The following is a 15,992-nucleotide window of genomic DNA, read 5'->3' on the forward strand; positions in this document are numbered from 1 at the left end:
ACACCACATCCGGTCCCTTCATTTGTTTTTGAGCCATCTGTGGATATTCTTAAATTTGTTTGGTATAGTCCTTGTACAAAAAGAAACATAAAACATGAAAGAACACACATCATTAGTACAAAGGCGAACTTATCATGTAATTCATGTATGCGGCACCGCGATATAATACATTCGGTAAAGACACACTGAAAGAAAACGAACTTAAAGATGTTCTTCTGTTCTGCAGGAAAACAAGAAGATTCGAGGAGAATGGTGTGGCACTTAATGCCGCCGGGACAGTAACCTAGCTGCAGCTCCAACTCTAGGGAATTGGGCTGAATGAACGCAACACGTGATCGACAGCCCACCTGCTTCCTGCCGAGCGTCCCTACACTACATCTACATGGATTCGCTTATTCTGCTCTACAAAACTTCTGTAAGTAGAGAATGCACAAGTGCAAGAGTTGAAGGATTGAAAGAGCTTGTCGTCTTACCTGACAGTCTTCCACACATTTACCTTAATTAATTTAAATGATTTTAATAATTATAGTCCTTTTTAGGGTTCCGTACCTCAAAAGGAAAAAACGGAACCCTTATAGGATCACTCGTGCGTCTGTCTGTCAGTCTGTCTGTCTGTCTGTCTGTCCGTCTGTCACAGCCGATTTTCTCCGGAACTACTGGACCAATCAAGTTGAAATTTGGTACACATATGTAAGTTTGTGACCCAAATATGGACATGTAACGTAAACAAATTAATTTTAAACATGGGGGCCACTTTTGGGGGGTAAATGAAAAAATAAAAAAAAAATTTTTTCAAATTATATCATGTTACATATCAAATTAAAGAGCTTATTGTAAGGATCTCAAATATATTTTTTTTATAATTTTCGAATAAACAGTTTAGAAGTTATTCAAGAAAATAGGCAAAAAATGACCATTCCGCCCCCCCCCCCCTTTATCTCCGAAACTACTAAGTCTAAAATTTTGAAAAAAATACATAAAATAGGTCTATACCTATAGATGACAGGAAAACCTATTATAAATGTACAGGCAAGCGTGAGTCGGACTTAATTACAGTTTTAGATCCGACCCCTACGGATTTTTTAAAGAGATTTCAATCACATATTTAATTACACAAACGGGTCTACCGCGATATAATTTCATTGTTTTTACCTTTAATTCCGACGTTTCAGCTGAGTTGCACTAGCTGTGGTCACGGAAAGACTGACGTCCCAACAAACCCACAAACGCCAACCAAACGCGCGTCCAAACGCGGTAGACCCGTTTGTGTAATTAAATATATGTACAAAACGCGAGAGTTTAAAGTGTTAGATTTCACTCACGTTTCACATAAAAAATACATTGTTAACAGTGCCGGATTAACCAATAAGCAAAACAAGCACGTGCTTAGGGCACCACGTTCAGGGGGGAGCACCAAAATGCCAGGATTCGGGCCTGGTTCGGCCTAAAAGTAAAATTGCGTTTTTTATATCGAAACATTTTCGCGCTCGCTTCGCTCGCCTTTTCAATAACTTTCTAAGGTATGACAAAGGTGACATTCGGGTGACGACTGCAGCAACATTACTCTGTTGCAAAGTACTGTCAACTTAGTTAAGTTAAATATAGACCTGTTTAAAACAGCCAACGAAGTATTCCTAAGAAATACTAGGAACACTAACAGGCTGGTCATAAATAAAATGCAAAGAACTGCCACTTTTAAGAAAAATTGTTATGCTATGTGTGTCAATATATTTAATAAGTTACCCAACAACATAAGAGAATTGCCCAATAGTAAATTTAAAAGAGCACTTTTTCAATGGCTGCTGTCTTCGACATTTTATTCTATTAGTGAATACCTTGTAAATCAACAATCTAGTTTTTAAATTATGTTAATTGAAGTGGTTTTGTTTGAGATAGATACATGATATATTATTATTTCATAATTGACAGTGTATTTTTATTTCTATTGTTGTTGATAATTAATTTGTATTAAACTAGTTTAAGTAGGTTAAGTTAGGTATATATTACACTAAAATTTGCATGCTGCATAGTCAGTTAAGAAAGATGGGACTTAAAAATGTATAATTTTACAGAAACAACTTGTATTATAACCTTTTTTATCGCAAATAAAATGATAAAAAATGATTAAAACTTCCGTGATAAAATGATGTGACTGATTTCCATACTAAAAGTAAAAATGTACAACTGTCTATCATATTGCGTTTTTATATCGAAAAATTTTCGCGCTCGCTTCGCTCGCGTTTCAATCACTTTCTTAGATATGATAAAGGTGACATTCGGGTGGCGACTGCAGCAGTATTAGGTACTCTGTTGCAACATTACTGCAACGGCACTGTCAATTTTCGTGATAAAATGATGTGACTGATTTCCATTCTCAGCTGTAATGCGGCATTGAACTTCTCTCAATTTACCAAAAAAAATCAATGTAATCTTGATGACCCTAGGGAGAGGGGGCACCATGGTCTAGAAATGCTTAAAGCATCAAAATATCTTAATCCGGCACTGATTGTTAAAAATTGTGTAATATACGGAACCCTTGGAACGCGAGCCCGACTCGCACTTGGCCGGTTTTTTTTTCAGATTACCTCAATTACAGTATACTACAATACAATTCAAATACTCTTTATTGCACACCTCATTACAGAAAACAATACAAATAATACAGGAAGAAGAGATTAAACAACAGGCGGTCTTATCGCTAAAAAGCGATCTCTTCCAGACAACCTTACTACTTTTGAGGTTAGAACAACCCACGAAAACATTTAATGTAAAGTGTTGCCAAGACTAGTTGCATAAAGCTTTTACACTAAAAAAGTTATCAGATCCCGTAGTAGGTACCAAGACTTTTACTCTGCCATTCCTAACTTTATAAGCTCTAACAGTATAAAGCCAACATCTTGGTCAAACAGTACGGCTTGGCCGTTTCGTTGGTGTCATACTCATATGGACAATCCCGTAATGACACTTTCAGAATTTGAAAGACCTTTGTTGCTACTTTGTACAACAAGTCCACTGAGGGAGTGTTTGTAAAAACGACATATCAGTTTATATAAACTACGATAATACAAGGTCATATAAGCAGGCATAATTTTAAAACATTTAACATTTAGGTTTTCAGAAAAGTTACGTACCTATTTCTAGCGACATCTATGTATGTAGGGCCTATATAAAATAAGCCAGGAAAGTTATGAAAGTGAATTAAAGTTCATGTTGCACTGATAAAATCATTTTAAACAAATATTCTAAATATAATTATTCTCAAATTTCAGGAGCTGATACAAGCAGCCAGAATGAGTCTCTGCTGAGTCGCCGGCGCCGGACGTGCGTCGCGCGCCTCGGGCGACTGACGTCTTCGTGTGAGTCGCCAATTGCAGGGGAAGATACGAATAGTTAGGTATAAAAGCTACTTTAGTCAACCTCGCCTCAGTACTGTTTGTATTGACTGAAATACAAGTAGCATATATGAGACGTTCGGACGTATCCGTGAAAATACGAAGGTAAAGGAAATTGCACTACATTTTTAGAACCTATTCACCTGTCAGTAAAATATTGAAAAGGAAAGTTCATGAGTTTTATTATTTTCTTTCCTCCAACAGCTTCACATGGAGCAAATGTAAACCTTTTATGTTAATAATATCAGTAATGTCAAGGTACAACGCTCTTTAGAGCATATTGCCATTCCTTTTACTCGAGTGGCCTGTGGGTTAACTATACGAAGCGAGCCTACGATGCATTAAAAGTGCAGTATAACAATGCATTCAGAATGCTGTTGGGCTTACCTCGTAGATGTAGTGCATCTGGCATGTTTTGCGAAGCTAGAAGTTTTCTGGCAATCATGCGCAAGAAAATAGTATCTCTGCTAGGTCGAGTTAGAAGCAGTCCCAAACATACATGTTCGAAAAGTAGAACTCCCTTAGTAGGCCAAGCAATAAGAAGTTATAGAGGGAAATGCTAGGAACACAATTTTTGACTACGTAACTTTGTTTGGACTAGTTAGGAGGTGAACATATCAAAAGTCCCCGGCTGTAGCCCCGGTGCTGGGGGGTAGACTAGTTATAGTCCAAACAAAGTTACGGAGTCAAAAACTGTGTTCCTAGCATTTCCCTCTACAACGTTTTTTGAGCATTCATTTCCTGACCTATAGATCGTGTTTCAATTTATCGCCTCTCGTTGGCAATTAAGGTGGTTCGCTTTCCATACAAAAAAAACAATTACATAAGTACCTAATAGTGTGTAATTACTTAATATAACGCAATTGTTTTTTGTATGGAAAGCGAACCACCTTAACTATTCGCACAACGTTTTGTAGTTGCAGTAAGTACTTACATATGGCCGGTTAAATTTTCGAAATAGGTATGTATTTACGTACAGTGCTAATTGCCGCACATAGAATAATTAAAGTTTGATCAATCGGAATATGTTCCTAAGTCACTTATTACATTTCGAATTATAAGTCTGTATTTTACAGCTTTAGATGTGCATGACTGCATATGCACATCTAAAGCTGAAAAATGCTTTCATGAAATTATGGCTAAATTATGTTAATAGGGACAAATGTATCATTTTCAACCAAATGGGTTCTTATTATCTGTTGTCAATAAGGCGCTATTTCCATAAAGCTTCAATTTGAAATCAGCCTCGTCGACAACCGACAATGTTAACCTTTTGGTTGAAAACGTCACAAATTATGGCGATAGAGAATACAATGTTCTGTTGCCAGAGTGCAGCACTAGTAAAACCCGTAAACGAGTGAATTGCAAAAAAGTGTAGGTAACACAATGGAATATTCACAAAAATATGAAAGAATGTAACACAAAATGAAGAAAATATATGTGTTTTTTTTTTGTGTTACATCACACAAAGGACGCCAAAATCGACGCCGCAATATTTTTCACGACGTGTAGAATAAAAGTGGCGTCGATTTCAGGAATCCGCAAATACTATGGTAGCCGATAGCCAAGTAATTTATCAATAGAACAATGTTAAAACAGTAGTAGAAACGGTTAGCTTTGCAAACTTTTAGTAGATTGGTTTGGTTTTGGTAGACTTCTCGGTTTGGCATGCTCGATGCTCTTCACATCACCACAGACGGAGGTCGACAGTTCGAATCTGTCTTGTTCAACCAATTGATGGAGGCACATGCACGCATACGAAGTATACGAACCACATATTACACTACCATCCTGGAGCTAATTGGATTATTTGCATCTACTATTATAGTATATACCTATGCCTTATTTTTACGCCTAAGACCCTAAGCTTTTAACAAAAACCATTATTTCTTTTATACCTACGGGCGGTTTAGCTCCCGTACCTACCTCTATTATACCTAGCCACGTGCTAAAGCAACAATGTCCTTTAAATCCGTATCCCGTATCGTGATAGTATTAAGATTCAACTCGTCTACATCGAGGTGGTCGATCGTCCTAAATACATTACCAAAACATGTTAACTCGTAATGAGCCGTTACATAGATCTGAACCTTAATACTATCTTGATAATTATTGATTAATATTTTTAAATAATTTGTTAAGCATATTTACACTTGCAAATATACACTTGCAGCATTCTAATATTATGGTATGGTAAACATATAACATGTTATATATTCGCGATTCATGTCAACAGCCCTGTCGTCAGGCCCCCGCCACCCGCCCCCGCGCCCGCCCCCCGCCCCCGCCCCCGCCCCCGCCCCGCAGTAACAGTTATCTGTTTGACTCGGGGGCAAAGTTGTTGTTCAATCGCTCGTGCTAATATTGATACCCGAGCAAGCGAAAGATTCCAAAATTGAACCGATAGCGTAGCGAGTGGTTAAAAAAATGGAATCTTGAGCGTTGCGAGGGTTTCAAAGCGCGAGGGTTAAACAAAATTTGCTCCCGAGTGAAACACAAAATGTTTCACCACACCGACCCGAAGCAAATATTAAATGTAAAATATCAAACAAAATCAAATCCAAATTAATGTTACCTATTAAATATTTATCGTCCAAAATCATCATAAAAGTCAGTTCTACCAGCAAACATAAGAAAACAACTCAAAATTTGCATTTGATTACTTTGCCTCACATGTGAATAAAATGCAACTTTGCTATCAGTTTTTGAAGTGCTAAGAAAGCCTTTCCGAGTAGGTGTGGTGAAAAATATAATGTTCTAATGCTGAAACGTATCACTATCACTGTTTAGTTAGAACAACATGAACCTCATAGAACCCTCTTTCAAGTGCTATTGAAAGAGGCGGCTATACAGGGCCTGGGGCCTAGGGCGGCGAATAGTTATTTACGATACAAGTGCGGAAAAGAGGAAATTCGAACGAGTGGCGATAAATTAAAACACGACCGAAGGGAGTGTTTTAAATCCACACGATTTGCAAATTACCTATTCGCACGTGTATCGTACAACGTTTTACAGTACATGGCCCTTTAAGCTTTTGACATACGCACGAAAAGTGCTATTTTACGCACTAGTGCGGGAAAATAGGACCATAATTATATACTTTAAATGATATTTTTATTATTAATTTGTATAAATGAATGTCATTAGTCATTGCCTACATTAAATGTACGTAATCTATGCTTCCATAAATATATTTACTATCATTATCAATATATTACAAGACGTTGCACGTATGTCGTTGTTTCACTTATATGCACACCAATATAGCCTAATATAACTGGAAAGCCTGGCAGGCTAATCTTTTAACACGTTGGCTGCCATGAACATTGAACATCACCGTTGGGATCACGTAATCTTCTCTGTGTGCCCATGAGCATCACCAGTGGAATCGAAAGCTCGTTACCTCTTTATTGACCTCAGTAATAAATGTATAGTCAGATGCTGGGATCACTAAATTTGTAAGGGGCGTGGGAGATACACTTTAGGTGAAGGATGGTGGGCAGCCAATGTGTTTAATACTTCGTTTATTTTTGGTAGGCTTAATTTTGCTGCCCTTTTTAGGGTACTTACCGTAGGGAACTACTACGTTAAAAAAAACCTATGCTAAAATAAAAGGTAAAAAAACCTATTTCTATCTAAAGAGTTTGTATAGGTGTAACTGGGTCACAGCTGAATTCTTATAATGCAAACCGAAGGGCTATATGCAAGAGTACTCGTATGGAATAACAAACACCTTACGACAAAGACCATAATAACTGTCTACCAAACTTGTGTCTTTAGAGAATACTCTTGTAGGGGGCCGAAACCTGGACGTCGTAAGCTAATCAGGAACGAACACTTAATTAACATCTTCCACGTGCGCTGCCTTCTGAGTAGGTAGGTATGGTATACTAAACATAACATGGAAAGACAGGGTTACTGGTTACCAACGAAAGTGCGCTGGAGTTTGCTAAGCTTCCTAGTATCACCGCGCTTATAATCTGAGACCGCGCTACTCAAACAGAGACGTTTGCGGCGGCTAGGGCATGTTTAACGAATGGACAGTGCTATTAGGCAAGTGCAACGTAAGACGTCATTACTCCGCTTTAAAGACTGCGTAAAGCGTAATATGATTGCGTTTAACAATAAAGCACTGCAACTCATGGAAAGACCTAGCAACACACCGCGTTGAGTGGAAGAACACCTTTTAAGAGGTCGCGTAACCAATGTTTAGGTCCTGGTTTCAAGACTTGGCCCGAAAACGAGCAATAAGACATATATGTGCGATGAGGGTCGCCTTAATGCGAACCAGGTATGTTGCGGATGCAGATTTTTTATGACATCCGCGGATGCGGATATTTAAAGCCTCACATCCGCGGATGCGGATGCGGATGTCAAGATTTGGTACTCAAAAAACGTCAAATGTTACATATTTAGTATTTTTTATTTAAAAAAAAACGAACCGTTTAGTATTTGAACAAGAATATAGGTGACGTTCCACGGCAAAAGATACCTTATGGCGGCTGGCGCTTACGTCGCATGGCGCCGCAATAATATTGGAGCGGCGTTAATAATAGCGTAAGCGCCAACCGCCATAAGGTACCTTTACCTGTGGGACGTCACATAGGTGTGTTTTATTTAATAAACAATAACTTGGCCGGTTTTTCGGGATCTAGACGATTTCGTTATATATAATGACGAAATTACCTAAAGGCCCCAGTACACAGTGAAGGATGGGCCATGCCACACCCTGGCCATTGTGTACAGGGGGCTATGCTATGGTATGCAATGGCGGACGACTGCCGTCAGTTGTATCAGCCGTGGTGAGCAATCGGGGAGTTGTCGGTTTTTTGGCACACTTCAAAGGAATCGTGGCGTACCGTGGCCTGTGGTGTTCACACAGTCGCCATTGTTTGTTTAGTTTCTTGAATTTTTGACCGCTTGATTCAATGTTAATAGCACAAAATGTCATCATTGTGGAGCAATGAAGAGACTTATCAGTTTATTATAGATTTATATGAATCAGAGCCTGCAATTTTTTTTTTTGATCCACCATTGTGTGAACACCTACGTGATATAGGCCTACTGTTGCGCATTGCAAAGCATGGCTTGGCATGGACCATCCTTGACCACTGTGTACTGGAGCCTTTACACTTACGCCAGCGGTGCCGTCTCTAATACGTTCCTGTTACCTACTTGGTCGACATCCGCATCATGCGGATGCTCCGCATCGATTTTATGCGAATGCGGATGTTGAAAATAATGCGGATGTTCCGCGGATGCGGATGCGAATATTCGCAACATCCCTGGTGCGGACCCTCGTATTACTTGACAGAAATGTGGACGATTATAAGTTGTGGTTACCTATAATTAGATAAGCATCAGTCATGATTGTTATATAGATTTAAGAGCATGTAAGATGTATTATCTGTTGGTAATCCTAAATAAAGAAAAATAAAATAAAATTATGCCGTTCAAAAATTGTGTCATATATATATATAGCCACGAGCGGTCCTGTCGCTAGATCACAGATGCTGCTTAATTATTTTAATCATCTGTTAATATATAAAAGGCCTGATGATGATGCTTTACGCGGCCATTGCCAAGATGAGGGGGGCGAAGTGCACCTGCCGTGTTAATGCGTCGTTTAATTGTACATAAGCCCGAAGCACAGAATAAATAATAGTACTACCGTACAGAAAGGAAGCTTCCTACAAAACCGAAGTTTGACAGCGGTTCAGGGTCGAATCATACTATCCCTTTCTAATATATGGCACTATCCCTTTCGGCTATTTAGGGTTGTCAAAATTTAAGTGATTATCTTATCTGTGGTCGTGCACGCAAAAGGAAGTCAAGTGGTGCCAACCCTAAAAATTGCTCGGAGCAATGCTGAGCCAGCGGAGCCGAGTTAGGCCGAAGTCAGGAGCTTCGCACCCCTGCCCGAAGTACGGTAAAACCTAGGATTTACCGGAAAACCCCAAGTTTTACCGATGCTGATCGGTAAAAGCCCGAAATGTCAATCAATATTTATTTATTTATTTATTTATTTAAACTTTATTGCACGATAACAAAATGTACAAATGGCGGACTTAATGCCTTAAGGCATTCTCTACCAGTCAACCATTGGGTCAATCAGAAAACTTGTACTTAGTGCAGGATTGTAGACAACGAGAAGAATTATGAATCACAAATCAGGTTATTCTAAACAATATTCTAATTATAAACTACACATATAAAGATAATAGCAATAGACACCTACATATATACAAACATGCATACATACATACATATATAAATAAATATGTTATATTCTGTTATGTACCCAAGAATATAAGTAAAATGCGGATCATTTATCTTTAAGCGAGTTAGAGAGGTGTTTACGTAACTTGCTTTTAAAAGAAAATTTGCTCTGTGCTTGCCTTAAGGGAAGGGGGAGATCATTCCAAAGACGAGCAGCCTGAAGGGCGAAAGAGTTGGAAATAAAGCCAGTGCGGTGATATGGAATAGTCAGTTTAAGACTTCGAGATGTACGCAACTCGCAACCGGGACGCGGTGCTACAAAATTAAATTTAGATTTAAGGTAATCGGGAGCGGCTGGATCAAATAATATAGAATAAAGTGTGCAAAGAGTTCTTAGTGACCTACGTTCACGGATGGGAAGCCAGTTCAGTTTGCGGCGGAAGGCCGATACGTGATCGTATTTACGAAGCCCATATATAAACCTAATACAGCTATTCAGTAGCCTGTCTAGTTTGTTGAGTAACTCCTGGCTAATATTGGAATAACACACATCTGCATAGTCAATCACGGGCAACACCAATGCCTGAATAATAAGTTTTTTTGTGCTAATGGGGAGAAAGTGCTTGAATCTATAAAGAGATCTCAGCATGTTGGTAACTTTGCGACAAACATCAGACACCTGGGGGGTCCAAGTCAAACCACTGTCTACGATTAGACCAAGGTTTTTCACATCAGACTGAAACGGGACTACATTATTTTCGAATTTAATCGGATCTATAAGCGTGATGTCAAGTAAGGACAGCAGACGTGGGCTACCCAGTATAATGGCCTGACACTTGTTGGGGTTGACAGAAATCCCAAAATTGCGAGACCACGCAGATATGCTTTCTAGATCATCATTTATTCTCTGGATCGCTTTATCCAAGTTACTTGGACTTGCTTGGGCATAAAGTTGCAGATCGTCAGCGTATAGGTGATATGAGCATTTAATTCGATCTGTGATTAAGTTTATAAATACAGAGAACAAAAGAGGAGACAAAATACCACCCTGAGGAACGCCGGAAGAAAGCTCACACCAATCGGAGATGGTACTATCAGCTCGAATAGCCTGTTGACGACACTGCAGATAAGAAGCGAACCAATCAGCCACTGATGACGAGATATTCAGGTGTTTCAAGGTGGTAAGTAAGAGCTCGTGGTCGACGGCATTAAACGCGTTTGAAAAGTCCACCAGAACAAGCACAGTTAATTGAGAAGACTCCATACCTTGCCTCACATCCTCAATAACCTTCAGTAATGCAGTAGTCGTGCTATGGCCACAACGAAAACCGGATTGTACTGGTGAGAGAAGACTGTTATTAAAGATGTGTGAAGACAGTTTCTTATGCACAATCGCTTCCAAGACTTTTGACAGAAATGGCAGTATGGAGATAGGGCGAAAATCTTTCAGTGCGGTAGGATTAGAGACTTTCGGTAGTGGAATGACGTGAGCATTTCGCCATAAACCAGGAAATACACCAGAGCGCATGGACAAGTTGACAATATGCGTGACAACAGGTAAGATACACTCTAAGATGTGGACAATCATCACTCTGCTAATTTTGTCATTACCAACCGCATTTGATTTTATTGACATGATTGCCTTACTAACCTCGTCTTCAGTGGCAGAAGAAAAAGACAATTGAAATTTGGAAGGACAGGGCAGGGCATTAATGCAAGAAATACTTTGAGTTTTAGTTGTGTGGTCCAAAGAAGAAGACTTGGCGAAGTGGGAATTGAGATCATCCAACGAGACAGACAATAGAGAATTTGGTTTGTTGCAAGAATTCCCAATTCCCAGCGTTTTTAGAAATTTCCAGGTGTTAGCCGGAGATGAAGAGGCAATATTATCAAATACGTGTTTACGCTTGGAAGCTCTCACTATTTGATTACAGCGGTTCCTCGCAATTTTAAACGACGCCCAGTGCTCCTCACATCGGTTACGTTTAAATTTACGAAAAGCTCGATCCCGCCTGGTCATTGCCATCCTAACAGCGCTAGTCATCCACGGCGCGGGCGGGCGCTTTAACTTAACGTTTCTAATAGGCGCATGCTTGTCATAAAGTTTTAAAACTACCGCATTAAGTGAAGATACCGCCTCGTCTACTGACGGAGTTGACAAAATTGACGACCAATCCTGGGCATTCGCGTCCTGTCGTAACGCTGCTATATCAAGTCTCGCAAAACAACGCATCTTTATTGACATAGATTTAGCTTTAGGTGGTCGGATACGATAGCTAAGATAAATCAAATCGTGATGTGAAAAACCCGGTGCAGGATATTGACCCACGGTGACTACATGATCAGCGGAAACGGTAAAAATCAGGTCTATCCAAGAGTCTGTCGTGTCTATATTGTGATGAGTAGGTTGTAGCGGAAGAACAGTCAAATCAGTAGACTCTGCGACTAATTTTAATTTGCGTGACCTTGGATTGTCTTTTAGCAAATCGGTGTTAAAATCACCCATGACTATGAGATGTGTATACTCGATGCTAAATGGGTGAACTAATGCCTCAAAATCTGTAAAATAATCAATGGCCGGTGGGCAGTATACAACTCCAAGGGCTGCATTCACTCCTTTTATTGTGACTTCAATGAATAAATGTTCTAATGACCCTGAAAATTGAGACGGAGAAGAAGACAGAATTTTGAAGGGTAGATCACTACGCAAATAAATAAATCAATAATACCGGTAAATCAAAGAAAAATCCGGTAAATTGAGGGCCGCAAGAACCGTTACGGGTTTGTATTTGTAACGTCATAGAAGCGTCGGTTCCGCCAGCATCGTTGTTTAATCTCTCTCCTCACACAAAACTAGTGTCCGACCGAAGGTTGGAGTCTGTGCTCAACTACTTATCCTGAAGCCTGAAGCACGGCTTTGACTCCACATGAAAGTTCCCCTCACGGGGGCACTTCAGACTTTTAGGCCCAGGTGAAGATCGATACCCAGCCTTGCGATATTGTCAACAAAAAATTTGGGGCTCGCTGCGCTCGCGTTTTTGGCTGTTTTGGTTGACCCTGCATGTTAGCTTGACTGGTGAATGAATAGAGTTAGACCAAGAAAATTCTGCAATGATTTTGATAGCATTATAAGCAGTGCAGTGCAACTAGTGCAAATGTTATTTATACGTCATAATTTCATAGAAGTTTTGACGTTTAATAATAGTCCGGTGGCCGGCTGCATGAAACAAACCTCATCAAAAAATAGAATATACCTACCCTGTAGAGGTACCTGACATTTAGTAGCTTCCAACGCACTTGGTCGGCCTAGGCTTAACCTGGCAGATTTTGTACAAATGGCAAAAACGTTAGACAAAAATTCATCAAAAAAAACCTCATCGAAAAATAGAATGAAACTTGTATGGTAGGATACCTGACCTTGAGGACAGTAAAAAAAAAGTGGTCGGCCTCACCTTAGCCTGGCAGTTTTTGCAGTCCGACCAGATTTATTGGGTCACGTGAGAGCTACAATTTACCTCATCGAAAAATAGAATGAAACAAACGGATTATAATAGCTAAAATAAGCCTGTTGACGTATGTCTTGGTCGGCCTCACCTTAACCTGGCAGTTTTTGCAGTCCGACCAAATTTATTAAAAAATCATCAAAAAATTTTTATCGAAAAATCGTATGAAACTTGTATGGTACGATAGCTGCCTTTGAGGACAGTAAAAAAAAAGTGGTCGGCCAAATCCTGTGTTGGCAGGTTCCTGTGTCCGACCAATTTTGTGGTACCACGTGAGAGCTACAATTTACCTCATCGAAAAATAGAATGAAACAAACGGATTATAATAGCTAAAATAAGCCTGTTAACGTATGTCTTGGTCGGCCTCACCTTAACCTGGCAGTTTTTGCAGTCCGACCAAATTTATTAAAAAATCATCAAAAATTTTTATACAAAAATCGTATGAAACTTGTATGGTACGATAGCTGCCTCAAAAGGACAGTAAAAAAAAAGTGGTCGGCCAAATCCTGTGTTGGCAGGTTCCTGTGTCCGACCAATTTTGTGGTACCACGTGAGAGCTACAATTTACCTCATCGAAAAATAGAATGAAACAAACGGATTATAATAGCTAAAATAAGCCTGTTAACGTATGTCTTGGTCGGCCTCACCTTAACCTGGCAGTTTTTGCAGTCCGACCAAATTTATTAAAACATCATCAAAAATTTTTATCGAAAAATCGTATGAAACTTGTATGGTACGATAGCTGCCTCAAAAGGACAGTAAAAAAAAAGTGGTCGGCCAAATCCTGTGTTGGCAGGTTCCTGTGTCCGACCAATTTTGTGGTACCACGTGAGAGCTACAATTTACCTCATCGAAAAATAGAATGAAACAAACGGATTATAATAGCTAAAATAAGCCTGTTAACGTATGTCTTGGTCGGCCTCACCTTAACCTGGCAGTTTTTGCAGTCCGACCAAAATTATAAAAAAATCATCAAAAATTTTTTATCGAAAAATCGTATGAAACTTGTATGGTACTATAGCTGCCTTTGAGGACAGTAAAAAAAAAGTGGTCGGCCAAATCCTGTGTTGGCAGGTTCCTGTGTCCGACCAATTTTGTGGTACCACGTGAGAGCTACAATTTACCTCATCGAAAAATAGAATGAAACAAACGGATTATAATAGCTAAAATAAACCTGTTGACGTATGGCTTGTTACGGATGGCTTTCACAAATTCAATGTGGCGGTGTGCGGCAGAATCCACTTGCATCAAATTTGATGCCACACATTGTGACTGGACATTAAGAGATGAAATGTATAAGATAAAATGGTTTGAAGGGCACATAACGCCTTTGCGAGTCGAAGAAATAACAAGATGATTATGATTAACAGTAATTATTAACAATAAAAGGGTTATTTCCACTAGTTCCCACCTTTTACCACTGGTAACTACTGAGAAAAAAAATCCTAGTAGTTACCACCAACTCGGTTTGGTGGTACCTACTGGGAATTTTTATTCCCAGTAGTTACCACTGGTAAAAGGTGGGAATTTTTTTTCTACTAACCGAGCTTCGAAGGAGAAATGCTACAGTTGATGGAAAAAAGGCTGATTTGATACAAAGATAATCACTTAATATATGTGAGGTTATCTTGTGTATTTTACCATTTATTAAAATTTTGGAAGGCTCACGTGCAGTTTTTCCTGTTATATTACAAGTGTTCGATTGAAAACTAAGCTTTGGTGTATACCTAGATCACCTGCATGTACAAGAAGGCGTTTCATATACGCCCGCCCATCAGATAGGTACACAAAGTCATGATGCGTATGGAATACAGCATGTGTAGTCAAGCCATTATGCCCTAAATTATGTACTACTTCGTTAAAACTTAGCTTACCTGTGTATTTACTCTTTCCAAAATATTTATCTTCCTTAAATTGCAGCCTACACAAACGGTCTTTGTCATTTGCCTTAGTTTTTGGTACTCAAAGCTTTTTCTCACCGATTTATGCATATCGGGTCCTTGGGAAAAAAGGGAGATCCTATAGGTATATTTCCACAATTTGTCGCACACTATTGCAGTATTGTGGAGAAAAAAAAACATACAACCGCATTGATAACCTCTTCCTTTGGGATTTGGAAGTCGGTTAAAAAAGGAGAATGTTTACAATTTATTGGAAACAATGTATGTGATTTGACATTGACAGCAACTCCACTATGGAGGCGCCACCTGGCGTGATAAAATGTCAGTTATGCCTCCTCATTCTATCTGTAGTGGAAAAGTAGGATATACGATTCAAAACTTGTCAAAAATCGATGAAAACCTTTTTATTTTTGACATCTGTGAGACATCATCTCAACGTAAGTGTTACTCTGAAACCACGTCGGTAGTTAGAAAACGTTATTTAGATATTAAGTAGATAGATTTATGAATAAAATTTGAACTGAATGTTTTCTTTTTTTTTAAAGCCCTCTAAGACCTCCATGGACTCATTTACTTATGACTTTTTTCAGTTAGCATTATTAAGTTAAGTTCAAGCTGCGAAGAAACCATATTTTCAATAAAGAAATTATTATTCTTTATAAATGTGGTCGGACTGCAAAAACTGCCCGGCTAAGGTGAGGCCGACTAAGCCATAAGTCAACAGGCTTATTTTAGCTATTATAATCCGTTTGTTTCATTCTATTTTTCGATGAGGTAAATTGTAGCTCTTACGTGGTACCACAAAATTGGTCGGACACATTAACCTGCCAACACAGGATTTGGCCGACCACTTTTTTTTTTACTGTCCTAAAAGGCAGCTATCGTACTATACAAGTCTGCAGCGGATTTGATAGCCCACGCAGTGAAAGTGTTATTTTAAACGTCAAACTTCTATGAAATTATGACGTTTAAATGAC

The 15,992-nt window shown here is 39.1% G+C and overlaps 1 protein-coding gene across 1 annotated transcript in view; it reads left to right on the forward strand.

The window, feature by feature from the left end:
* Positions 1 to 15,992, forward strand: part of LOC134667153 (zinc finger protein ZFP2-like) — a 167,709-nt gene that overhangs the window by 41,141 nt on the left and 110,576 nt on the right. The window lies entirely within an intron of this gene.

Source organism: Cydia fagiglandana, chromosome 9, assembly GCF_963556715.1.
Source record: "Cydia fagiglandana chromosome 9, ilCydFagi1.1, whole genome shotgun sequence".
Classification (NCBI taxonomy): Eukaryota; Metazoa; Arthropoda; class Insecta; order Lepidoptera; family Tortricidae; genus Cydia; species Cydia fagiglandana.